General features: G+C 37.9%; 2 long non-coding RNA genes across 4 annotated transcripts in view; one reads left to right on the top strand and one right to left on the bottom strand.

Moving 5' to 3' along the window:
* Positions 1-9,207, top strand: part of LOC145548705 (uncharacterized) — a 96,418-nt gene extending 87,211 nt beyond the window's left edge. For 2 of the 3 annotated variants that reach the window (XR_014084711.1, XR_014084713.1), the window contains 2 exons: positions 6,751-6,898; positions 8,386-9,207. This is a non-coding gene — a long non-coding RNA (uncharacterized LOC145548705). The remainder of the gene's footprint in view (positions 1-6,750; positions 6,899-8,385) is intronic. The other variant, XR_014084712.1, reaches the window with a different exon arrangement.
* LOC145548707 (uncharacterized) lies at positions 8,228-15,618 on the bottom strand. Its single transcript, XR_014084715.1, has 2 exons — positions 15,454-15,618; positions 8,228-8,882 (listed from the first exon to the last, which is right to left on the bottom strand). It is a non-coding gene; the product is annotated as an uncharacterized LOC145548707 (long non-coding RNA).
* Positions 15,619-25,684: the final 10,066 nt, after the last annotated feature.

The raw sequence follows: 25,684 nt of genomic DNA, 5'->3' as shown, positions 1-25,684 counted from the left end.
CCTCTCGTAGCAACCTGAGGTAAAGTGACGCGTCCGTAACGGCGTAGCAGAGTGGATGATGGATGCTCTGCGTCGAGCTCCCGTAGCAGCCGAGGAGTTTCTCCACGGTTACCATGGAGACGGAGCGGGGTTTTAAACATTTAATACTCCGGCGGTATGCGGGGACGGCTGCCGCGCCCCAAGGATAATAAACACGGGTCGGAGCTACTGATTCATCATCCCTTCCTCTCCCGCTGGTTCAAGCCGCTGTCAGTCATCTTTAGCCTCTCGGTTCTGAAACCGGTCCAGAAGCAGCATGTGGAAGACATTTTGTCTTCTCTGTGCTAACGGTTCACCTTTCCCCAATCGGCAGCCGTGACTCAGGGTGACTCACTTAGACAGATTCCTGACTTTTTTAGATCAGCTGTTAATAAAACGTGACCTCTGGCCGTTTGGAAAGTTCTGTCCTTTCCGCTTGGCTTCAGCACTTGTGGCAGTAATTGCTGCTGAAATATTTGTTGCGTGTTTTTGCTTCTTTGCCACTTCATCGGCGGTTTGGGGCGGATTCTACTGAAAACAGAAAACATTGACTAGAAAAACAACTACAAAAAATTTCAAAGCTTTTTCCGGAAAATTTCAGAGTTTAATCATAACATTTCAGAGTTTTTCAAGCAAATGTTCAATTTTTCAATCTCAGAAATTTATTTACATTTTTCTAGAAAATTTCAAAAACTGAATTTTTTGGCAAAAAATTACTCCTCTTTTTTTTTTTTAAACTCTCTAATTTTGAGATTCATCTCAGAAATTGTGTAGAAAAAAAACTTCCAAAAATTTCTGAGTTTAATCTTAACATTTCAGAGTTTTTCAAGCAAATGTTCACTTTTTCAATCTCAGAAATGTATTTACATTTTTCTAGAAAATTTCAAAAACTGAATTTTTTGGCAAGATATTACTTAGATTTTCTGAAACCCTCTAATTTTGAGATTCATCTCTGAAATTTTCTAGAAAAAAACTTCCAAAAATTTCTGAGTTTAATCTTAACATTTCAGTCTTTTCTAGAAAATTTTCAACTTTTCAATCTAAGAAATTTAAAACAATTTCTTACATTTTTTGGCAGACATTTACTCCATTTTTTCTATCTACAATATGACATGTCCCCAAAAATAATTCATTTCCTTCACACTTTGAGTGCTTATATATTTATAAATACATTTTGAAACTCATAAATTTCCACGTTTTTTTCTAAAAATGTTCAGCTTGATTTAAATATTTTTTAGTTTTTCTGAAAAAAAAAATCACTTTTCTTCATAAGTTTGGAGCTCAAAAATTTTGTTTTTTTCCTAAAAATTTTCTGAGTTGTTTGAAATTTTCTCCTTTTTAAACAATCTACAGTCAGATTCGCCGTCGTAATTTGTCCAGTTTCTGGACACATTTGTGTGGCGACCAAAGTTCAAACTAGACTCTTTTCTTGTTTGTCATTTTGACTGACGCACAAAAAAGGGAGTAAATTTCCACCAAAGAAACTCTAAAAGTTTGAGTATTTGTGTATTATTTTACTCATAACAAGACTTTTTCCCCTGTTATAAGTAAAGTGATCTGCCTCGTCCTTTTTCACATTATTTTAATGATTTACTTAAAACAAACTCCTATATCTTGCTGAAAAGTTTCTTGTAAGTTAGTTTTGTCTTATTCCAAGTGTAATAAGTTATTTTTACTAGAAACTAGAATAAAATATTTGGTAAGATTTGGTATTTTTGCAGTGTTCTTAGTTAGGGACATTCAGTAGTGTAGTAAATATGTGTTTTGATTAATTGTATTAGCAAAGTGAAAGATCATTGTTATGTTACTTTTGAGACTTTTAGTATAAATCTGAGTAATACACAGCAGCTAAAAATTTAAAAGTACATTTTCTTTATGCAGTATAAAATAAAAAAAACAGCACATAGTGTTACCTTAAAATCTCCTGAATATCAAGTTATGAGTGATAAAGACACCGAATCCTTTTACTTTCTTAAATTAAGCCCAGCGGCAGAATCATTTCACCGTCCATAAAGACTTACATCAGAGTTTCTCTTCCTCTTCCCAGGAAAGATCTGATGTCATGTACCAACAAATCACCACCGATTATTCATGACGAACTCAAAACGCTCCCGCAAACCAGATATTCGCAAACACAAGACGAACACCGTCGCAACCACGGCATTCTTGACTCCCAGTCAGGGCTTCCTCTGGTGGGAACACACAAGGGCTCTGGTCAAAGCCCGTTGTGGACTCGTGTTTGTGTGCGCGCCATTTGTCCCCAAAGTGCATGTTTGAGGCACAAACCGCTGCATTTCCAGAGGACGCCGTCATTTGTATCTCTGTGAAGGTTTAACAAATGGTCTGCATTCAGTCCAGCTGGCATTCTTCAATGGATGTCACACGAAGAGATTAATTTATCCCTGTAATATTAAAAAAAAAACATCAGCATAAAGTCATAACATGAAAATGTATTCATAGTGTTAGTAGATTAGTAGAAGAAAGATGCAATTTTACCAGGAGAAAGTCGCAAAATTATGAGAAAAAGTTGTTTTAATGAGCAAATAAAGGTCCAATCAAAGTACTGCTACTAATAATTTGATGCTGATGTGTTAATACTGTATGTAATACTGTATTTCCATATTTGTAAAACAAATGTTTACTAAGTATAGCTTCTCAAGACAATCAACATTTCTCATTTTAACGCAGTGGCTGCTTCTTCGTGTGGGAGTTCTCATAATATCTCTGTTAAAATTATGACTTATCTAACATCATATCGAGTTTTTCTTATACTATTACAACCTTATTCTTGTTAATTCCAAATTTATTATACTTGTGTTATTACAAGTTTATTCTCAGAATATTAAGACATTATATAACACTATATATTTTTTATAATATTATGACTTTATTTTTGTTGTGCCAAAATACAAAATTCTCCTAGACGACCCAAAAACTGTGTTGAACATTTTAAAGCTACAGTACCGACACCAAGCTTTACGTGGCTAGCTAATCATTTATGTTATAACGTTCCAGCTGTTTGTCTAATTTAGGGATGAACCATACTTGTTAATATAAACATTTCTAAACAAAATATGTTTGGTTTATGAAGCAAAAGAGGAGAGAAAGAAATATTCAGAAACTGTAGATTTATTTTGTCTCGGAAACACGAGCATGTCCCAGCATGCTAGTTTTTTAGCATTTAGCTTTCTAACTACAACCTGCTCTGGCTCCATTTTCAAACTGAAAACAAAACTGTTATAAAAAGGTGCAAGTTTATTCAGTTGTTTCATGAAAAAAACTTTCTGAACTCGTCTTGTGGTAATTTTTGTTTTATGTGTTTGATGGAGGCAAAAACAAATATATTTCACTCTAAAAAATTCAATAAAATAAAAGATTCATGTGAAATTGGCTGTTGTGCAACTGAATGATAATGTAATTATTGTTTTACTTAGTCTTTAAAATAAAAAAATCTAATAAAAGCATCAAATCAGCTTAAAAAATATTAGCAGGCATCAAGCTAGTTTTGCTAACTAGCTTGATGTTAGGTTTGAGTTGTTAGGTTTACTTAAGAAAAATAAACTTTTTTGAACACAAAAATTTAGTCTACAGTTCAACAATATATATTTTCAAAACCAAACAACCCAATAAGAGAGAAGTTTCTGAGCTAAGTGAGGCAGCTGTTAATGCTAATTAAATGGAAGTGTGGCCAACGCGAACCGAACACCTTTGTTCACTTCCTCAGCTGGTGTTGTTAAAACTGCAATCCCAAAACAGCGCATAAATTCAACATCATCACTCAAATCTTCTCCTTGTGTTCTATGGATGGCCTAGTTGAAAATCTACCGTAAGAATCCAAGTGAATGGGAGAAAGCTCAGACTGTGCTGTAAGCGATGATACAGAAGAATAGCGACTCGCATCCAACTTTTACACGTCAATCCGAAAGGCCCAATTCCGATTTTTTTCTCTTGTAAAAATCCAATTTAACCCCATTTCCATGTGTGGTACCAAATCACATATGTATCAGATTGTTGTCAAAGCATCTGTCGCATTTTATCAGAATTTCATATCGCTAACGTGACAAATTGCATCATGATTCTGCACCAGAAGAAGGCAGAACAAACATAAACAACGGCTGAAAAAAAAAATCACATTTCTGAAATTGTTAAGAATGTTCTTGTCAGTGAAGCTTATCACATCCTAATCCCACCATTCTTGGTCTGAATTAAACCAGAGTTTTCTACAGAAGTTGCTCTTTAGATTATCCTGGTTTTCCAACAGGCCGCAGTGGGAATCAGCACGGCACCAGAAAACGTCAGCGTGTATTTAATTTAGCTCTGTTGGATAAGGAGCTTTTTTCTGCCTCGATCTATAGCCGTTAGCCACCACCACAATCTTCCCCTGACCCAAACCGTACCACAGTCGCTTTGCTCCGATACCTTAGAAAGTGAAAACACGGTGAGCGAACATTAAAACCTGTTTTTGAACGAAGCGCCTTCCAGTATTAATATTCCTTCCTGACCATAACGTTGTTCTTCCAGCCACATCACAGACACGTGTTGTTGCTCCACGTTAATATTCCCTATATTACGTTTCTTTAACCTTACTATTAATATTCTGTACCGTATTCACTCTGTTTTTGTCTCTCTATCTGTTCCCCTCACTAAAATGCCACCCAAGTCGACTTGTAAAGTAAAAAAGCAGCAGAAAGAACCTGGAGATTTTTTTTTTCTCCCGTGTAAAAATTTATAGATGACTCTGGGTCGCATATATCACAGTCTGAGTGTGTGTTCTGGGTGTGTGTATCACAGTCTGAGTGTGTGTTCTGGGTGTGTGTATCACAGTCTGAGTGTGTGTTCTGGGTGTGTGTATCACAGTCTGAGTGTGTGTTCTGGGTGTGTGTATCACTGTCTGAGTGTGTGTTCTGGGTGTGTGTATCACTGTCTGAGTGTGTGTTCTGGGTGTGTGTATCACAGTCTGAGTGTGTGTTCTGGGTGTGTGTATCACATAGACTAGGGAGGAAGTGAGAGAGCGTGTTGGGTGTCACTGACCCTGAAAACTGCTGGACTATAAATGTAACACACTGTTTATTATTTCCTTGCCCACGACATTTAAGGTTTTCTTCATCGTTGCTCTTTCTACTTTTTTCTTTATCAGAATATTTACATTTTTGTCCAGCTCTTAAAAAATAGTCATATTTTGCACCATACTAAATGGATGTGATAAATTTTTGTTTATTTTGTCTTGGATTTGTTTTTCTTAAGACTTTTATTTTAAAAAGTGAGAAACTAAAAGAACAATTGAGAGAAGAAAATATAAAATTTTCAAAAAGGAGCCTTAAAGCCATTGTATTGGACTTCAAGTGACATTACGTGACATCACATGACGTGACATGACATTACGTGACATGACATGACATCACGTTACATTACGTGACTTCACGTGACATGACATTACATGACATCACGTGACATCACGTGACATCACGTGGCATGGCATCACGTGACATTACGTGATATCACGTGACATCACATGACATTACGTGACATTACGTGACATCACGTGACATGACATTACGTGACATCACGTGACATCACGTGACGTGACATTACGTGACATCACGTGACATGACATTACGTGACACCACGTGACATCACGTGACGTGACATTACGTGACATCACGTGGCATTACGTGATATCACGTGGCATTACGTGAATCACGTGACATGGCATTACGTGACATCACGTGACATTACGTGACATCACGTGACAATGCATAATTTTTTTATTATTTCTTTCCTGATCTAAAAAACCAATCATATTTCCCCCATACTCAATAGATGTCACCCATCTGTTTCCGTATTTTCAATTAGATTAATTTTTTCTTAAAATGAGTAGGATAAAAAAAAAATCAACTACAAAAAAATAATTTAGAGAAAGAATTATGTTTTTAGTTTTCAAGAGGAAGCCTTATAACCATTGGATTGGACTTCATGTGACATCAAAATTTGCTTTAAAACAACTCAAATCTGGGCTAATTTTGGAAATGTTCAAAATTAACCTGCTTTTAATTCGTGGGATTAAAAGTCAATAAATTGCTAGAAAAATAAAGGAAGTTGTTGGCTTAATCTTTGAAATTTTCTAAAATAAAAAAAAAAACATGGACATTTTCTGAGCTTCAAGCGTCAGTGAACTTTGACTTTTGGAAATTTTCCAAAAAATTTTGACTTTTCAAACTCAGGAGTTTCTTAGTTTTTCTGGAGGTTTTTGGAAAGTCGCCCTTTTTTTTCTATTTACAATAGTACTGGACAATAAATCAATAACAATATACATCTCGATACGAGATCAATATCAATAGATAATACGTTTGATAGAATATTCACTGACCTGCCTATCTCTCTGGTTACCTAGCAACTCACTCGTTCTTTGGTTGCCTAGCAACAACTGGTTGAGTAACTTGCGCAGCAGTTTAATGTTCCACTTCATAACTGCTAAAAAGATTTTTTTTTTTTAAAAACAACAGTATGGAGCAAAATCTGGGTAAAAGAGGGAAGGCCATCCACCAGTTTGGCATTATGTCACATATTTAAAACAAAAAACTAATCAATAATTTTCGATTTTGACTGATAGTAAACGGTTACGTAGTGATTTTCAGCCAGGACGCGCCATCGTAGATTAAAGTGAACTATGTCGTCGGTGTTCTGCTGGACAGACTATCCAGACCGTCTTCAACCTGGTCTGCTTCTGTTCAGAGCGCTGAGGTCAGGCAGGGAGCGAACGGAGATCTCAGGCCGCGATACGCGCCGACAAGCAGCACAGCAGCAGATCGGAAACACATGGAGGAACTGAGAGCGTCTGACAACAACGGACAAGCTGCAAGTCCTCTGAAAGGAGAACGAGGTCAGCGGAGCAGGATGTTCTTACCAGATATTTTTAAACTCCTCCATTAGGAGCCTGGACTGAACCGAGTTTCTGAACTGACATACGTGGATGCATTAGATTTTGGCTCTTTACCAGTTGAGTCAGTTTAATCCGCTGACCTTATCAAAAATGTCTAATCCACTTATTTCATAATTCTTTTTTTTAACAGCTTATCCATCAAGACCAGAGAATAAATTGCGAACGTTTAATCTGTCTTTTCGTATTATTTCCCTTGAAAGGAGCCAAACATGCCTGTTGCAGTTTAAACTGGTCTTGATCAACAGTTCTCCTGTCTTTTTGTTTTATTTTTTTTATAAGGGCCTACATTCAGGGAAAACCTCCTTCAAAGTTTCAGAAATGATGATTTCATCATGTGCAGCTGATATAATTCACCTCTGTGTCATTGCAGCCATTTTAAGTTGGGAATTTATTACTAAAATTTCTTAATATGTTCAGCAAATTCTCAGAACGGGAGAAAAATGACCTTCAATATTTGTATGTCCACATTTTGTTTATTAAAAAAGAAACAATTTGACAACGACGGTCCAATTTTTTCGGTTTGTTTTCTCACAACTGTACATTTATGTAATGTTGTGGCTTTTTATTAAGTTTTACAAAAGGTCTTCTTCTGTTGTAATCGTGTGATTGTAGTACTTCAATTTCTCTATTTTTATACTATATACCAGTATGTCTGAATACATGGGTAGGCACACTTCTGCTTATCCACCTTTAGCATGTTGCTAACTTTGCTAACATTTAGCGAACTTAGCTTCCTCTAAATCAGGGGTGTCAAACTTAATCTCATTTTGGGCCAGCTAGCTTTTCAGTTAGCATTTTCCAGTAACCTTGACCTTGTCAGGTCAGTGTTTCCTAATTGTCTAATTGCATTTTCACTGGCAGTAAAAAAGTTTATTATTGGTGAGTTTCAATAACTTTAATACCAACAATTTTGAATTAGCTTGTTACTGTAGAAAATTAGCAAAAAAAAAATACTATACATTTTGTAATAAACAAAACAAGCTATGCCAATGAATTAACAAGCTATGCCAAATCCGCATAGCTTTTATATATTTATGTACTTCTGATTTGAGATAAAGTTGTTCCTGTTGATGGCTATTAGCTAAAATCCTTTGGTTACTTAAAGAATCAGCCCATAAAAGAGTGAAATACCTTCAGACAACATAAAATCTAGTTAATACAAAGAATTATACAGTAGTAGCTACATATTTGTGTAGCTTCAAAAGAGAAAAACTGTTTAAATTAGAATCTTAAAATATATGAACATGTGTTGGATAACATAAGCTGAGATCAGAGGTTTGTTAATTTATTTGACGATTTTAAAGGTTTTCTGGTTGGATTCCATAAAAATAAGCTGCAGTGTATTTTTCTGTTGTTAGGTCATGTTTTTCCACGGCTCCGTTCCGCCTCGCAGGCCCTCCTACTGAATACTTGTAATTTTGTGGCAGGCTCTGGCACGAAAAGCATCGAAGTGGAAGTTTAAACAGAGAAAGACACGGTATTAGATATCTGCAGCAGAAGGCATCTGCCCAAAAACATCAGCGTCGGCCTTCAGGATCCCACAAGAGATGTGTCCAGACAGGCAGGGAACCGAGCTGCGTCCCTTTCCAGGTATTAGCCAAGCCAGAGGTCAAAGGGAATCGTCAGCCAGATGCTGTGGTTTTGAACGAAGCTACATCCTGGAATTAAATCCGGTGATTCTTGCTGTGACGAAGCTCAGATTTACATTGAGGGTAGAAAGAGTATTTCTTCTGTAAACCACCTGCGTTCAGCCACAAGTTTGACCAACATTTAGTGAATTTTATTTTACTTCTTCATCCCCCACAGGCGAAGTTTCACTGTGATACGTTTGGTGGCTGGTGGTAATTTCCTTCTCACTCTGACCTGGAAACAGACATCTTTTGTGCACGTTGTCTTCCTTGGAAACCAAGAAGGACAAAAATATCTGGAAAGGAAGCAGAAGAGAAGTGGTTTTTGGATCAGGCTATATCCTGGAACACTATATTGCTATATTAGCTGTTAAGGGAACCCAGAGAGCCTCATATCTGCAGGTCAGGAAACATAAACTTTAACGCGTTGACTAGTGGTTGGATGCTGCTTCCTGACCGCCACTTTGATTTGTTCATGAGACAAGATTTTGATAATAATTACTGCTGGAGATAAGGCATCAAGATTTCACAGCTGATTGCCGATTGTGATTTCCTCCCCAGTGCTTTGCTTGGCCGCTTGCTTGTTGACCAAAAGAGAAACCTTGGCAGCTGGTGAACCAATATGCCTGAGTTGTGCCTTTCTTCCAGGAATTAATAAGCTTTAAAACTCCCACTGACCTGTTGACAAGTTCAGATCTTGACTCGGTTTATTTTGGAGTTTAGCAAACCGCTCCCATTAAGGCGTCTGTTCAAACCCCAAACTGCGCTGGAAGACAAAGACTGGGGATGTTCTAATCTAAATTAATGGACTGGACCATTTCAGATGATTGGTGTTGACGGAACTCGGCTCCCAATCAAAAGTTACATGGACACATGGTTTTTAAGTCAAAGCTTACACTCGTCGACCATTTTAACAGGTAGATCCTGGTTCGCATGGGAAGATTTCCCCCTTCCTAACATCTTAAAGATGCAAAGATGATCCTGATGGCTCCAAAGATAATCTTAGGAGATATTCCTGCAGTGTGTTAAGGGTGGTCTGGTCCGATTGGAGGGGCGTCTGGACCGCTACGATCTAAAAAATTGTGAATATTCAACATGTTTTTTGGACATGTTGGCCATAAAAAGAGACAGCATGTTGAATCTGATGGATAGCTTAGTCAGAAACTGAGGAGACGGAAACTTGGAAGACAGCTGTGATGGTGAACCAGAAAGCGTTTTCTTCAGTTAAAAACAGGCTACAAACTGTCACCATTGCTTCAAACCCGATGAGTATTTGACACACGTATTTTAAGGGCTATAGATTCAACAGTTTCTATGAACTGTGTGATGCTATAAACCAGCTGCACATTTTGACCCAGAATGGACAGAATGGCTCAGTGACAGTAATGGACTGTGGTCACATGGCGACACGCTTATACAAAGTTGTATGTCATCAGCGTAGAGTTTGTGGTACTCCATAATCTGAGTTTGTGGGATCATGTAGATTGTGAATAAACATGGCTCGAGGACACAGACTTGAGGGACCCCACATCTGATCGTTCTTGTTTATGTCAGAGATTAGAGACTACTTGTGACAGAAGACGTCAAACCGGATTATAGAAGCATAAAACCAGATCAAGTGACGCTTTGTTAGAGACAAAAATTGAACATAAACATTACGTTGTTCGTTGAGTCAATCTTTCAGCTGCAGTATTCAGATGGAATGATCAAAATTAGGTGTAAATAGCCTGAAGGCAGGCGTCATATAATCTAGTTATCTTTCAAATCTTTACATTAATAAGATTACTGATTAGAATAATGGGATATGTAATTCTTATAGGGTCTATAAACGACGTTTCAGTAGCTGTACGTTTTATCAGGGTCAACGATGTTCAGCAAAGATCATCTAAAATCGAACCAATGAAAACTTCAGAGATGGATTTGTGGTCTGGTCCGCTCCCCGACACGCAGCGAGTCCGCCGTTACAGATGTGTGTTAGATTCCAGGTATTAGCCCTGCAGCACACCGGAGGGAGCAGTGCGGGTTTGGATCGGGTAGGATCAGAACACGATCCATCAACACCAGCCGCAAAGAAGCCCAGAGAGCTGCATGGTTGAAACAGAAGGTAATTTGAGGTGACCGCCGTTTCCACCATGAGGAAGCTGAACGGCCGCCAACATCTGTCATTTACTGAATTCATAAAGTTCTGTATTAACAAAACATAATCCCCACGAAAATCCCCAAAGCACAAAGCAGAACTCAAACACTTGAGAGTAGATCTACTAATAAAGCTGTTTACTGCTGTAAAGCTGCGCGGCGAACACACAAAAGAACACCGTGTGTTTAGAAATCTCCCAGATTTATTCATGTACGGTTGCTTAAATTGTTTTTAGATATTTTTATATCCAGTGGAGTAGATTTTGTTACAGAATTGCTGTAACAAGTGAATTTCTCCACTGCGGGATTAATAAAGATTATTCTGTTCTAATAAGAAAAATCTCTGATATATTTGTAAAACTACAGTTTTCTTTAAAACTACAAGAAAACTGTGAAGGGACTGAAGGACACTGATTACATGTAGAAGATTATGGAGCTAAATTGGGGCCATACATTTTGTTCAAAAAGTTTTTGACACTGAAATTAATAATTGCAAAGAAAAAATAAATGTGAAACTGCAAAACAGTTTTATAAGTGGAAATAAAAAGATTTAAAACTGAAGAAAGTTCAAAACTACTTTTTAGAGTTCATGTTTTATTTGTCTCAAATTTGATTTTTTTAATTTCAACATTTTTTTGTCCTCAGTTTAGCTCCATAGATATTCAGTTGCCAGCCTCAGCAGAAAAAGTTATAAACGAAGGAGGATCATGAGTCTAAAAGGAGAAATCTGGGTGTCATCAGTATAAGACAACTCATTATTAGAAATAAAACATTTAAGTAAAAACTAAACTGTTTATGTAAATTTGATGGGTTTTCTTAAAACAAAATTCAAATGATTTTAATGGATCTTAATCAAAAACTGTGATTTATTCTAAAGTTTAGTTTTTGCTGCTCCCACTCGTCGCCTTGGCTTGGTGTGAATGTGAAATCTGCTGCTGCTCGTTGTTGTTCCTGTGTTTTATGATTTATGACCTGTATTGTCATCGTGGTGACATTAAATCCAACAACGCTGATGTCTACACACATCTGTTAATGAAATGACTGCATGTGTCAGCGGAGGGACGTGGGCCCTCCTTTGTTATCATAGAGAGTAATATTTGTCCTATAGGATGACCTCAGTTTGTTTTGGACGTTGTTGTGTCGGTAAACCTGGTGATTGTTGCTAACCATGTCTGCTTTGTCTGCCGGTCTGTCAATATGAACCAGAAAGAGGTATGAAGAGGAGAGCACATGTGTTTGTTAAATTCTGCACATGAATCTGTTATTGTTCTGTATCAGGATGCACAACAATAACTTACACCCAACGGTGAAAAGTAAAAAATTTCCATTTGTGGTTGTTTGCTAAGTTTTGCTAACTGCTTGCATGTTGAGTGGAACTGTTTCTGGAGTCTAAAAAAACTTTTGTTCCGATTTTAAAAATACGTCTTTATTGTCATTTCTTACATCGAATCATGTAAGTCTAACTTTAGTTCGTTTGCGTAGAAGGTTTGGTTCTTTGGGAAGGTGTGAATCTAAGGTTGTTTTCACGCCTGAAACTCTGGTAGATTTGGTTCTGTTTGGGAACAAAACTGGAAAATTTGTTACATTTTCAGCTGCTGTGGTTCTCTTTCACACTGCACTATGTGAAATGATCCAAACTTTTCAAAAGCCTGTTCCCCTCCTCACCCGTGGGGGTGCTGTACCAAGAACCACTGAAGGAAACAACATGAAAACCTCTGAAGAGACACTTGTCGTCTTCCCACCACAATTGCGAAGTCTGGTCCAAATACAAGTCGCAGTTTTGGTTCGGTTAAAGTGAACTCTGGTGCGGTTTGAATTTACATGTGAACGCCAAGTGAATTGGAGACCGTTCCAGAAGCAGGAAGTGTACTATAGCGCAGGGCATGCTGGGTAATACAACCAAGATAAACGGCCCAGGCTAGCGCTAGCTTGAGAAATCACTTTTGGTTTTTTATAAACTACAAAACCGCTAGAATCTGATGCCACTCCATTTTTGCTCTCATTTCGCAAAGAAGGAAGTTGTGTTCATGTCTTCTCCAGAGGTTTTTGTATCGCCTTCTTCAGTGGTTCTTGGTGCGGCGCCCCCACAGGCAAGGAGGGGAACAGGTTTTTCAAAGGTTTGGATCATTTCACACAATGCAGTGTGAAAGAGAACCACGCCAGCTGAACATGGAGCAAATGTTGCAGTTTTGTTCCCAAATAGAACCAAATCTACCAGAGTTTCAGGTGTAGAGACAACCTTAGATTTACTGAAATTAAATTATAATTACCAAGCAGGGAAACCCAAATTTTCAGCCCACATCCAACTTTTTTATTACAGTCTGAACGGTCCAATTACAATATTTTCAGCCCCCTAAATGAAATACAGTTTGTTCCTCTTTCATATATGGCGCTAAGTCAGATATGTATCTGATGATTGTCTGATTGATAACATCAGACTTTCATGTCATTGACATGAAACATGCATCATAATTCTTCCAGACAAACAAATCTGATTATTTAAGTCTGATTTTAATGAAATATGTGAACAATATTCACACTATTCTTGTTTTTTTGCAACATTTCTAAAGTTTGTTTGAAATTCGTCTGTTAATTGGAAACAAAGCTAAACATAGCCACTGCCTCGATACGATCTGATTGGTTTCCTCAAGTAGAAAACTTTTAAAACTAATTTAAATAATAAGCTAAACTTAATGCACTGATTGGATTAATTGGAATTGATGTGTGATTGGACAGAAATAACGTTTTTATAAACTGACTCGAGTCGACATGTGAATTGGCGCTTTATGAATAAACTAAATTAAAAAAGTAGTTATTGGTTTTGCTGTAACGTCTTATAAGTCTCAAATCTCTTGTTTTAACAAAGCTCAGCAGCTTTATCGTCTTTTGTTCCAGGTCCAAACCGGAATTGAAGAATGAAGTAAAAATGAAGTGAAAGGGCTTTTAGCACCTCATAACTTCTGATTTTCAAATCTGGCGTTGGTGTCCGTGTGTGTTGTGTCTGTATGGGATGTGGGTCGTCTTTGCTAAATATCGTAGCAGAGTGTGAGTGTGATAAAACATCTCTTAGCAGAGCTATGAGATTTTTAACACATACTCAACATCCCTATCCATCTGTTACACACAGATATCGACACACACAGACCCGGGTTTGACTTTCTCATATTTCTTTTACCCAAACGGTGGCACAAATGTATCCACACACATGGCCAGAGTCAGACGCACACACAGCTGGCCCTTTGTCACTTAAGCACAAATTGTATTATGCAGAATCCACTTCCAAAAATTAAATACTCACATGTGCACATGCACCCACAAGCAGACCACAGAATGATAATTTGAAAAATACAAAACCAGAAAAATCTTCTCTGCAAGGGATTGATTTTTTTTTTTTTTCATCTTTAATCCTCTTTGTTTCATTTTTCTTTTTGTTGCTTTTTTTCCTCGGCAGTGGTAATTAAAAACACCTGAATCGACTTCTCTCCTCTCCTCTGCGTCTCCTAAATCACGTTGTCACAACAAGGCATAGGTCCGTACGCGCTCTGAAACAATGCTGAAGCTCTCTGTGCAGCAGCAGTTTTTCATTTGGAGAAGATGATGAGAAAAGTGTTTAATTCTGGGTTCTGTCCTTGGATTCTGGCCTGTTTTGTGTAGCAGGCTTTGGGGCTCAGTGAGGTAACTTCAGGTTTAACTCTGGGTTTATATTAGCCTCTGATCAGATCTTACTTGGCATGTGAAATGTACATAGTAAATGTATTTGTATACTTAACTACATAACTACAAATAGAACAAGTGTATTATGTTCTAGAGAGTTTAAATTCTTAAATTCGACAGTTTTGTTTTATTTATGTCACTTCCTGGAGATCAACAAGTCAAGATTTTTGACTTGTGGGTTGTTATTTGTTTGTTTTCTTCTAGGAAATACACTGATTGGATGAAAACAATCTGCTGTCATTCGCTGGTGTTGTGGTTCATTTACATACGCTTGTTCATACTTAAGTTATGAACAACATTTGTATATGAAAGATATAATATTTTTGGCCTTCTTGGTGTACCGTACATACACAATCGCTCAACACCATCAATTATTGTTTGTTTACATAGATACAACATAATTTGCCCTGGCTACTGCTCAATGAGGCATAACTGCTTCTCAACGTCAACCTAACATTTACTTAGAGTAAGCTAACTACAAAAAGAAGCTAACAGGCTAACTTCTTCTGTGAGAAAAGCTAACTACTCAAAATAAAACTAATTTGTTACACAGAAACAAGCTAAAATCAGTTGAAAATGAAGCTAAGCGTTTGAGAGTCAAACTGGAGCTGCTGGTTGTCAAACTAGCAACTTTTTAAAGTTTCGGCTAGCAGCTACTCAACTCTTGTCCTTTTGCTCAAATTACATGCCAGCATTCTGAGTCACCATAAGTTATTTATTAGTTGAGCTGTTCCAGGTGAGAAATGTGCGAGAGCTGATGGTAGAAAATAGTATATATGATTGTGCTGAAAAAGTTACATCCAGTGAAAAGTTTGGTTCTAGAATGATCCAGGTAGCTATGGCAACCGCTAACAGCTGGCGCCTAGCAGTTAATATGGCAGTGATCTGATTAGCTTAGCTACTAACTCATTCTGCAAACTAAAATCACCCTGTTTAATGCGAGAGACTGACTGCAAATTCACAAACTCTACTAAGAAAACAATATTGTTTTTATTTAAAAGCTTTAGAATTACTTACCTGCATTTTGAGTCATTGGTTGAGCTTTTTCAGATGAGATAATTAGGAATATATGCTGGAGCTGATGCTAAGAAATAATGCAGAAATATGATTCAGGTAATTCTAGTTAAGTGCTAAAAGAAGTTGATTCTAGAATGATCCGTGTTCCAGGTAGCTATGGCAACCGCTAACAGCTGGCGCCTAGCAGTTAGCATGACAGTGCTCTGATTGGCTGATCTTCTTCCTGATTATGCAAACTAAAATTACCTTGTCTGACGCAAGAAATTGACTACAAATTCATAGACTACTAAAAAAACAATAATTGTTTTTGATGAAATTACTTATAGCAATTGTCTTTAACAAAAACAAAAAATTTTTCTAATTAATTGGCTTCCTACTTGCTTCATGTCTGCTGTGTAGATTCCAGGTCTGTGTTGGAAGGTTTTATTCAAATTATCTAAAGAACCAAATAAAAAGAAACCTTGAGTTTCAACATTTAGCTGAAACACAAGTTCAGAAATCAATTTGGATATAAGTAAAGAAACCTTTAGACGTCTGCAGCAAAACAAAGCTGCAGAATGTAAATAATCGTATATATTCTCTCATGGCTTAATGAATACAATCTGCTGACTTCTTTCCCAATATAAATTCATACTATGTTGATATTTGCTGACTCAAATTTCATCAATGGTTACATAACTGCATATTGTGTTGTTTAGCATCTGCAAACCTTTGGCTGTCCTTCTGAGTCACGCTGGGGAATCCAAGTCACCGGAGGCAGTGATGGAAAGTATGTTATATCACAACTACAGCAGAACCAACCGTGTTTACTTCTGCGTCTCCTTGAAAAGTTGACGTTTCAGCTCTGTGACGAAGGGTTTTCTCAGGACGCGACCAAAACGATGCCGAGGCCCGCTTTTGGCACGCGTCGCCGCTCTGGATGCTTTGACCCCCAGAGAGAGCTCCAGTCAGGCAGTGACAAACGAGGTTTTGATTGAATTCATCAACAATGTGGGATCTGGATGAAAGATGGCGAGATGGAAGGATGAGAACAGCGGAGGGGAAAGTGAAAAGTGAACGGGGGGGGCGAGCTCATTCTTTGAGGTAACTGGAAACTGAAAGTCGGTAAGCAGAGTAGGAACATTAAATTCGCCGCTGAAGGGGGAAATTTTTTTTAAAAAACTTAATTTTCCGACTTATCTAGTTCATGCTAATTTATGATCCCAACATGACTCACTGATGTCTTATCCCTTAATCATTCACATCTGTGGAATCAGCAGTCGTGTGATCATGTCTCTGACCTCTTTGTGACCGTTCCCGTGTGTTGGTGATGCCTTTTGTTTCCAACTGTTCCTGCTTTCATTTCACCATGTTCTCCAGCGACTGTTCTCCAGCCAACGTCAGGATTGATTCAGTTCAGGAAAGTTTTGCTCTATCATATGGATATGAGTCCAGTGTTTTCGTCAGTGATTTAGTGCTGAGTTTCGTTTAGGTTGGTGTCATCAGCCACCCAAATAAGAAGCAGTTTTCACAGCGCAGAAAATGTGGGTCAAGCAAAACTGGAGTTGTTATTGGACCCAAAGAGGGCCTAAAATCTGGATGTAGTGATGAACTCTGACCTGAACCTTCAGAGTCACATGAAGACAATTACAAAGTCAACCTTTTGTCACCTGAAGAATATTTCCAGGATTAAAGGACTGATGTTCCAGCAAGATCTAGTGAAACTCCTCCATGTGTTCATCTTTAGTTGCTAGATTACTAAACAGACTACAATCTGATTAGGCACAATACTGTGAAATGTGTTTGACTTGACTGGAATCAATGTCACGGGCTACTTTTTCTCCATCTTGAGAAGGAAGCTTACTTTAGCTGATTTTATCAATAATCTTGCTCTTCCAGTTTTGATCCAGACCACATAAAGGCCAGGGTTGGAACATAAACAAACTGATAATCCAAGAGCTTTTCTTTTTGACCCAACAATGTTCAGTTCCTCCAGTTTTTCGCAACTCTGCTCTCGTGAGGATTCACGCAAAATTAACAGATCCTCGCATTTGTTTGAGCTAATCCGTAATTATGAGTTTAATGAAATTTTTTTTGCAAAAATGGTGAAAAACATTTGGTTTAAATGACTGATTGAATTATGTAATTTCACCAACTGCCTGGTGTTTGTGTGGACCAACTTTTCGATACCGTGGTTTGCAAAAACAGGCATCGTAATGATTCGGCCCATAAAGACCAAAATATGAAACCACACTCACCTCCAGCCGCATGTTGCCTCTGACAGTTGTGTTTTTTTTCTTATAAACACATGTTGTACCCTTGCCATAGGTGCCTTACACTGCCCTCTACAGAAGGATAAAGGCTACAGCAGGGACGAGCCACAGAGTGAAAATGCTTCAAAAGTTGTTGTTCTAATTACTTTCGTCTATTTACATGTGCCGAGCATAAGCCAAGTTCAACTCCCACCTGAGGGTTAGGGGTTAGAATTAACCGCAAAATCTGTGAAAAAGAAAAGAAATGAGGCCTTAAAGTCACAAGACACCCTCCTCTTCATGACTGCACTTTTAGTCACCATCTAAGAAGTTCATCTCATTGGAAACCATCTTGACTTTGTGCAGAGAATGTGGGGAGTTCTTGCTTTGGTTACACAAGGACCAGATTGCCCCTAAAAGCCTTCCTGGCAACCCCAGCGAAACGCCTCGGGGGACATGGACGTAAGCCTTCTCCAGACCAACAAACACACATGGACTAAACAGTCACACTCTCGTGACCCCATCCGTAGTTTGCAAATGTGCCGTTCCACAGACAAAATTAAAGCCTTTTTCTAATCTGTTTGAAATTTAACAGTCGGGGCGTCCTTTCCAACAACTGAGGTGTGATCCTTCAACAGTTTGAAGAAATGTTGAAATCTATTTGTCAAATAGAACCCAGAGAGTTCATTTGGTTGGCTCCTCTTCCTCTCCTCTTACAACCGGAGTACCACAGGGCTCAGTTCTCTGTCCGCTTTTATTTTCTTTTTACATAAACAAATTGTGTGATGATTTGTCAAATACTTATCATTTTTACCCAGATGACTATGTAATATACTCCTGTTCTTCTTCTTATCTTTGCAGTCTGCTTTCAATGTAGGTCAAACTTGTTTGCATTCTCTGAAGTTGGCTATGAATAAGACAAAACCGATGGATTTCTTGCATTCTTGAAGACTATCAGATATTGCTTACCACTTCTCTAGGTGCACAAATTGAGTTTGTCACTAATTACCAATACCTTGGTTTTACTTTGGATAAAGAGCTTTCTTTTTAAAAAAGCACATAGTAAATTTGTTATGAACACCGAGAATGAAGATTGGGTTTTATCAATGGATCCTAGAAGAACATTGGTATCACTGTTGGATTATGGAGATGTTATGCTTCATCCAGACGTCTTCAATCCTTGAATGCTGTCTGTCATTATGCTTTAAGGTTTGTAACAGCCACATCTGTCTGTCTCAGTGTTGCCCCAACCCTCCATGCCCCATTAAGGAAACATGTCAACCACAACCACATGCTGCCTCCCCTACCAGTGGATCCAACTCATTACCAGGTGGTGATCCATTGGTAGCTCTGGCCGTCCCTTCAACAAAACGCCGCAGGCTTTATTCAGGTCATTGACCCGTTGGTCCAAGGTAGCCTGGTACACTAATGAGCCACCTTGTGCCTGAACATGATGTCCGTCGTGGACAAAGTCAAAGCTGCTGGAACAAGATAGTTGTTTAAGCTCCTATATGGGTAACTCTACGTTTTTATTTAAAGAAAAATATTTTGGTTTGTATTTTCCCTCAAAGCAGATGGCTTTCACTTTACCATCACTTCCTGCCTCACTCATGACATTCCCATCAAATTGCTGCATAGATCCAAACGAGCTGGAGGAATGATCCAGAGTCAACGCACAGGTTCAGTTAATACAGCTAGAAACTGGCGGTCAGGTCTGAAATCTGGGTGATGAACTCTGTAATTTAGTTCTGTACATGGTCAAGATTTCCCAATGCCATGTGTTTCAGACTCTGTTATTCCTACATGAAATCCATATTTTCTGGATTAGTTTCTCTTGTTTACTCTAAAGCTGTTAGCCAGCATGGCAAATCTCGGTTGTTCACTTCTCTCCAATCCAGTCCTGAACGTGTACAAACGTGTCCCATCGCCGGTCCGTTTCATTCCCAGAGGTTTGAAGTTTTTCTCCCAACATGCTCTTCTAGCTGTTCAGCTGCATGCGTCGCGCAAATAAAGAGGCTTTGTGTTCACTGTTAGAAAATAAAAGTTTCCTGCAGCTAAAATGGAAACCTTTAAAGTGGGATTATACATGTTGGCTGGAAGTCCTGCTTTCATCTACACATGAAAGCAAAGAAATGAGGATCTGGCACTTCTGGGAGGTAGCTGTAACCATGTTTTACTGATCTTTTGAACATTTCCAAATCCTAGTACAATTTGTCTCGCAGTAGACCATTTGATGAGTCAATCATAGCATAACCACAAATGGATTTCCATCTCTTTTAAGGGCGTAATTTCTTCCCCATTCCTTAGAAAGCATCGATGAAGATGTCAAGCACGTCCATCCCTGTTAGAACCACTGACCACAAGAGGTCTGTTTCTGGACGGCAAGCAGGACTTTTTTTTTTCTCCTTCTTGCTATTAGATGAGAATTAAAAATTCAGTTTGAAGAACGACTTCTTCTAATCTGCCATTTCTTTGTGAGATTTTGAGACATTAGCAGATTGGTTTGCTGGGGTTTGGTCTGTTGACAGACAGACGGCTATTTTAAAAATAACATTTCAGAGGACGCAAAGCTTTCATCGTCATCTTTCTGTCTTCAATAGAGCCACATGCTTTCTAATGCAGGCAAGTATTTCAGGATGATCCTCAATCCTGGAAATACAACTTCGCTCATTTGGCCAAAAATGTTGCGGTTTTGCTCATTTTTGGCTTCTTTTTCACCAGAAAAGTTCCTTTAAATTAGTTGGCCAGTGGCAGAAGTATGACTTTTTTTTGGGATAACCCATGAACTTTCATTAAAGCTGTAATGTTATCCTGCTTTATCCATCACAGAACCAGTTTTGATGTGTTTGGGATCATTGTCTTGCTGGAACACCCAACGGTAATGAAGTTTGACTCAAAACCGTGACCCTAAAAATGGGTTTTACTCTAAGATGACGTCGTCCAAAGGCAAGAACCTCTCACCAAAATAGTTTTGATGAAATGAACAGAGAAAAGAACACAAGAACAACCTAATGACAATACTGGACAACAGTGAGTGTGTCAAGACCTTAAACTGGAAATAATTAAGAAACAAACAGAAAACAACAACACAACATGCTGATTCAGCTCTAACTTTGGGAACCATCAACTCTTCCTCTTTAATATTTTATATTCTGCCTTGGCCACTTCTGCTTTAATGGAGCGACTCACGCTAAGATAGCTCTATGAGCTACACACAAAACATGCTCACAACATTTTTTGCACAAAATAATTCTTAGTTGATTACATTTTAATCTGGTCAGTTCTTCCTATTCTGAGCTCTTTTCATTATTAGCTGTTTTTAGATGCCTTGTCACTTTAAATCCAAATAAGCTGCTTTACACTCACACATACAAACAGATGCACAACTCTACAGCTGTACATATTTGAAAAGCAGAAGTGGAACCTCCTGCACAACTTAATAAAACTGCAGTAAGTGCTTGTCCAGCAGCCTTTACACAGCGGTAAAACCAGCTGACCAAACGTGATGGAGCTCAGTGTGGGTTGCTGGGTAATGGGGTTCATCTTCACTGGTGTTGCTAGGTAACGCTACAGTGGTAACGCTACAGTGGCGGAACTCTGCTGGGGTTGCTTGGTGACGGGCGGAACTCTGCTGGGGTTGCTTGGTGACGGGCGGAACTCTGCTGGGGTTGCTTGGTAATGGTGTTGAATGATTCAACTATTGGGAAGTTTTTGAAACAACTCACTTTCCAGATAACAAAAAAGCATTAACTTATAACTAAATAACACCCTGGAGGTTTTATTAAGCCCTTTGGTATTTTTAGAAGCAGTTAAAACAATTTACAAACAAAATGTAAATTAAAATTTTACAGACTAGAAAAGCAGAAACGTTTTTCCCCACACAGTTTTGGCCTTTTGGATTCATCTTTGTTTCAGAAAGTAGAAGAGCGATTTCTATCTTGTCCCGTTTCCTAAACCCTTCAAGATAAACAGGATTTAACTCTTTTTGTTATTATTCCATGAATACGAAGATGAAAATGGAACAGAAAAGGTTCCCAGACTCCAGTGATACTTATGCTCAGTCGTGTCTGTTTTCTTGTTTTCTCAGCTTCTTGTTGGTGGGACTCTTGGCAAGCCGCTTCCTGCGCATCAAATTTGTTTCAGGTCGTCTCCAAACTCTCCGCATTATGTCACATCATTCATAGGGATGCGCGGAGGCTCAAAGGAAACTGGAAACGGGCCACTGGATCTGGTCGGCAACGAGTTGGCGCCTGTTAAAAGCAGCTCGTCTGAAGGCACCTTAAGAGTGACGAATCATGCTGGCGTCTCGTCTCTGCAGCGCTGCAGCTACAGAGACGCTGGGTTCAAACTCTGGGGGCTACAATGATGAAACACTGAGATGTTTCAAGACTAAAACAGGACACGTACAAGAAAATACAACCGTCTGTTATGATCTCTCTAGTGGGTTTTTAAAAATGTATCTTCTGCTGATAAAAAGCCAGATGTTTCTGATGCAGAAAATAGAGCAGGGAAAGTTATTTCCATCTTTAATGTTGCATATTTCCTGCACAATTCAACTGAAAAACAAACAAGAAACCACTGGATGGCACATTTCCTCTAATACGCTAATAGTGGAGCTAATCCTTAGCACTTTAGCTAACTTTGAAAACATTTAGCTTCCTCTTACCTTCCTCCTCAGAGCTGCAGTTTCCCCTGTTAAACTGTCCCTCTATTAACCCTTCAGTGTTGTTAAAGGGTTAATAGAGGAGCCATGTTGTGATGAAGCTCCGCCTACAGAAAGAGCAGTTCTTAAAGAAGCAGAGGCCCAATTTCAAGACAGGAATCAGGAAGTAAAGTTTCTTTTAAGTCATATTTGATATAAATATTAATATATATATATATATATATATATATATATATATATATATATATATATATATATATATATGTAAGTGTGTACATATATATACATATATAGGTTGACTTCACAACAGACACACTCAGGTTCACTGTATTTATTCTAACAAAAGAGGAAATCAAGTTAACATCAGTCCAGCAGATTTGACCCCTTATTTATTAAACATTAGAACAGTAACAATAAACAAACTACAAAGCAATGAGCAGCTGATGGCAGTTAGCAGTTGTAAAATTAAACACAACATTAATAACGATAACAGTTCAAAACATTCAGCTAGCATGGCAGAATTATTTGTAAAGGAAACCAATATTATACCACAGTTGCCGACGGCAACAGACAAAAAGGGGGGAGGAGCTGTCAGTTACTGGTTGCTATGGTAACCACCAAGTGCCAAGAGCAGCGTAACTGTCTGGAGAGGCAACTTCTTGACTAACAGAAGAATAAATCAACAGATTTTTCCAACCTCACATCTATAATATTGTTAACATAAAGCATCATTAGCTCTTTAGCTAACATATATAGCATTTTTTAATAACAATTGAAGGCGACATTGTTACTTGGTTTTGCTATAAAATGGCTCTAGGTGCCTGGAAAACACATACTGCTGTCCATTTAAAACCCTAACCCCAGGAACAAAATGACATGTAAATTATAATATCAAAATTAAAATGGCAGATATAATTTGAACTTAAGTTACAGCTTTAGCATTAGCTAGTGTTAAACTTCTCTGCTTGTGTTTTTAAATATTTTTCTACATAGTTAAGTTGGGTTTTGCTGGATGTTTACCTCTGAAAGGTTCACATCAGCTGCAGCCTGAACAATCGTCCTCCTCCAGATGCTTTTTCTCTTCGTTCAGCCTTTAATTTCATCTCTGATTGCTGTGGAAAAACTCTGAGCAGCTCAAAGACTCTTTGAAACGGACCGCAGTCATGTCTGTCTCTGCGCTGGGACTCAGAAACAAATGGAACGTACATTGTTTTCAAACCAGCCGCTTCCCACAAACATGGCCCCCTCTGAGCGCGCTGTGCGTGTGTGTGTGTGGGGGCGGGGTGTGTGTGTGTATGTGCGCGCGCGCTCAGATCTGTTGATGTTTACTTGTTTCCCATCAAAATAGAGGCATGGCATGAAACTGGGATCGTTGTGGAGGCTGATTGGGCTGTAAAAAAACAACGACTGCTTAGTCAACTTGAGTCTAGTTTCCTTGTTGCTTCAACTTAGTTAAGTTGCATCAACTTTAACTGTCAACTTCAAAACACTTGAAACCTGTTGCTTCCACTTCAATTAAGTTGACTTAACTGTCTTTACCAAATACATTAAACTTAAAATGATTAGTTAAGAGAATTTTGTATAATTAAGTTTTTACATACATCAAGTTGACTTCAAATCAAATCATTTTTAAGTTAACTATAACTTTTAATATAAATTATTATAAAATTTTTGAAAATGCCTCAATTCAAACATACTTTAGTTTTTCTGAAAAATAACAAAAAGAAGTGTAGTTGTATTAGCGCCTAGTTTTTTTTAATTAGTTTTATTTCATTGTGATGTTTTATTTATCTAATTCAGTCTGTTTTAATCCGTTTTTACAGTGTTCCTGGCTTTTATTAGTTAAATATTGTTTAGTTGTATCTTAGTTTTTATGAATTATGGTAGCAGTTTTATTTTTTTTCTGTAATTATTTTTTAGTTGCAGAATTTAAAAAAATGAAAGTATTGTACTGTGGTTATACATCGGCTGCATAAAAAACACGCAACAGTTGCTGCCATTTTGTGGACCAGAGTAGATGGATTATTGCTGATCGTTGAAACCAATAATATAAAATAAATAATATTATTCGGCTGCTGACCACAAGTCAGGAACACCAGAAATTTGGCCAACAAAATAGAAAACAACTGTTGACCTAAAACATTTTAAAATGTCTGTTTTTCTTCTAATAAGGCAACAGAGTCTGAGGCCATTTTAATGTTTTGGATCTTTAATAATAAACAGATTTTATAAAAATTGTTATTTTTGAGCTGGTTAAATAAAAAATATATATTTTCAATTTTATGAACCTTCTGGCCTGTCCGGAGCTGAAACGTGCCAGATTTGGCCCCCTGGGGTGAAAGTTTTCCCTAAACTCTCTGATTGTCTTGAAGTTTTTCTGTTTTTGTTTCTGCTTCAGTCTGAAGAAGAAGCAGCCATTTTCCCCTGACAGCTGAGGCAGCAGCTTGATGGTTTTTTGGCTGGTTTTACGTTTTAAAACCTGGATCCAGTCTCTCTCCTCCTGCCTCCAATATGTTTACGTTATTATTGTTTATTTGAGTTGATAAGTCAAAGCTCAGAGTATTTATTTGTTGATTTGGCTCAGAGCGGTTGATGCTGATGTGGTTTTGGTTTAAATGTTTAGCTAGGAGGGAAAAATGTGAGCCAACATCAACTTCAGCGCTGACATACCAGAGGAAACCGAGCGGCTCCGTTTCTGAACGGATGATGAGGGAATGAAAAAACATGGAAGCTGAAATAATGAAGCAGCAGATGAGGATAAATATTCCCGTTGTCCTTTGCTGAGGGATTTCTGGCCGGTGGCGTGAACTTGGTGTTCAGCACCCTGGACAGCGGCTCACACTGGCTGAAAGCTTCTCAGTTTTTACCTTCAGATTTAAACATCTGACCTAAAATCACTAAACTGTTCAATTAACGGACAAGAAGCTCGAATTCTACATTCTGTCCAGTTCGTTTTGAGTTTCCAAACGTTTCGAGCCGAAAGCTGAAAATGAATCGCAGGCCAAAAACGCAACTCCGATTCAGAACCACACAGCATTCTGGGAGATGTAGGCAGAAGAAACACTTCAGCCGCTTAATCAATTAATTGCATCATAAATTAAAATGAGATTAGTCATTTCCATTCTGTTTAATATTTTTTAAAGGGCAATTTTGTTTACAAAAACATCATAATGCATTTTATTCATGGCTTTGCTTGTGTTTTATTGTGGACATTTAAAATGTCTTCCAGTTTAACGTGTGCTGCCCAAAATTATTGGTCAAATATAGAAATGAACCACAAAAACAATAATTAAAAATGATTCATTTCTAATATATCTCTAATATATTAAGAGATTAA

This window comes from Poecilia reticulata, chromosome 18 (assembly GCF_904066995.2).
Source record: "Poecilia reticulata chromosome 18, P_reticulata-male-v2, whole genome shotgun sequence".
NCBI classification, from domain to species: domain Eukaryota; kingdom Metazoa; phylum Chordata; class Actinopteri; order Cyprinodontiformes; family Poeciliidae; genus Poecilia; species Poecilia reticulata.
This window is presented reverse-complemented; position numbering and strand designations above follow the sequence as displayed.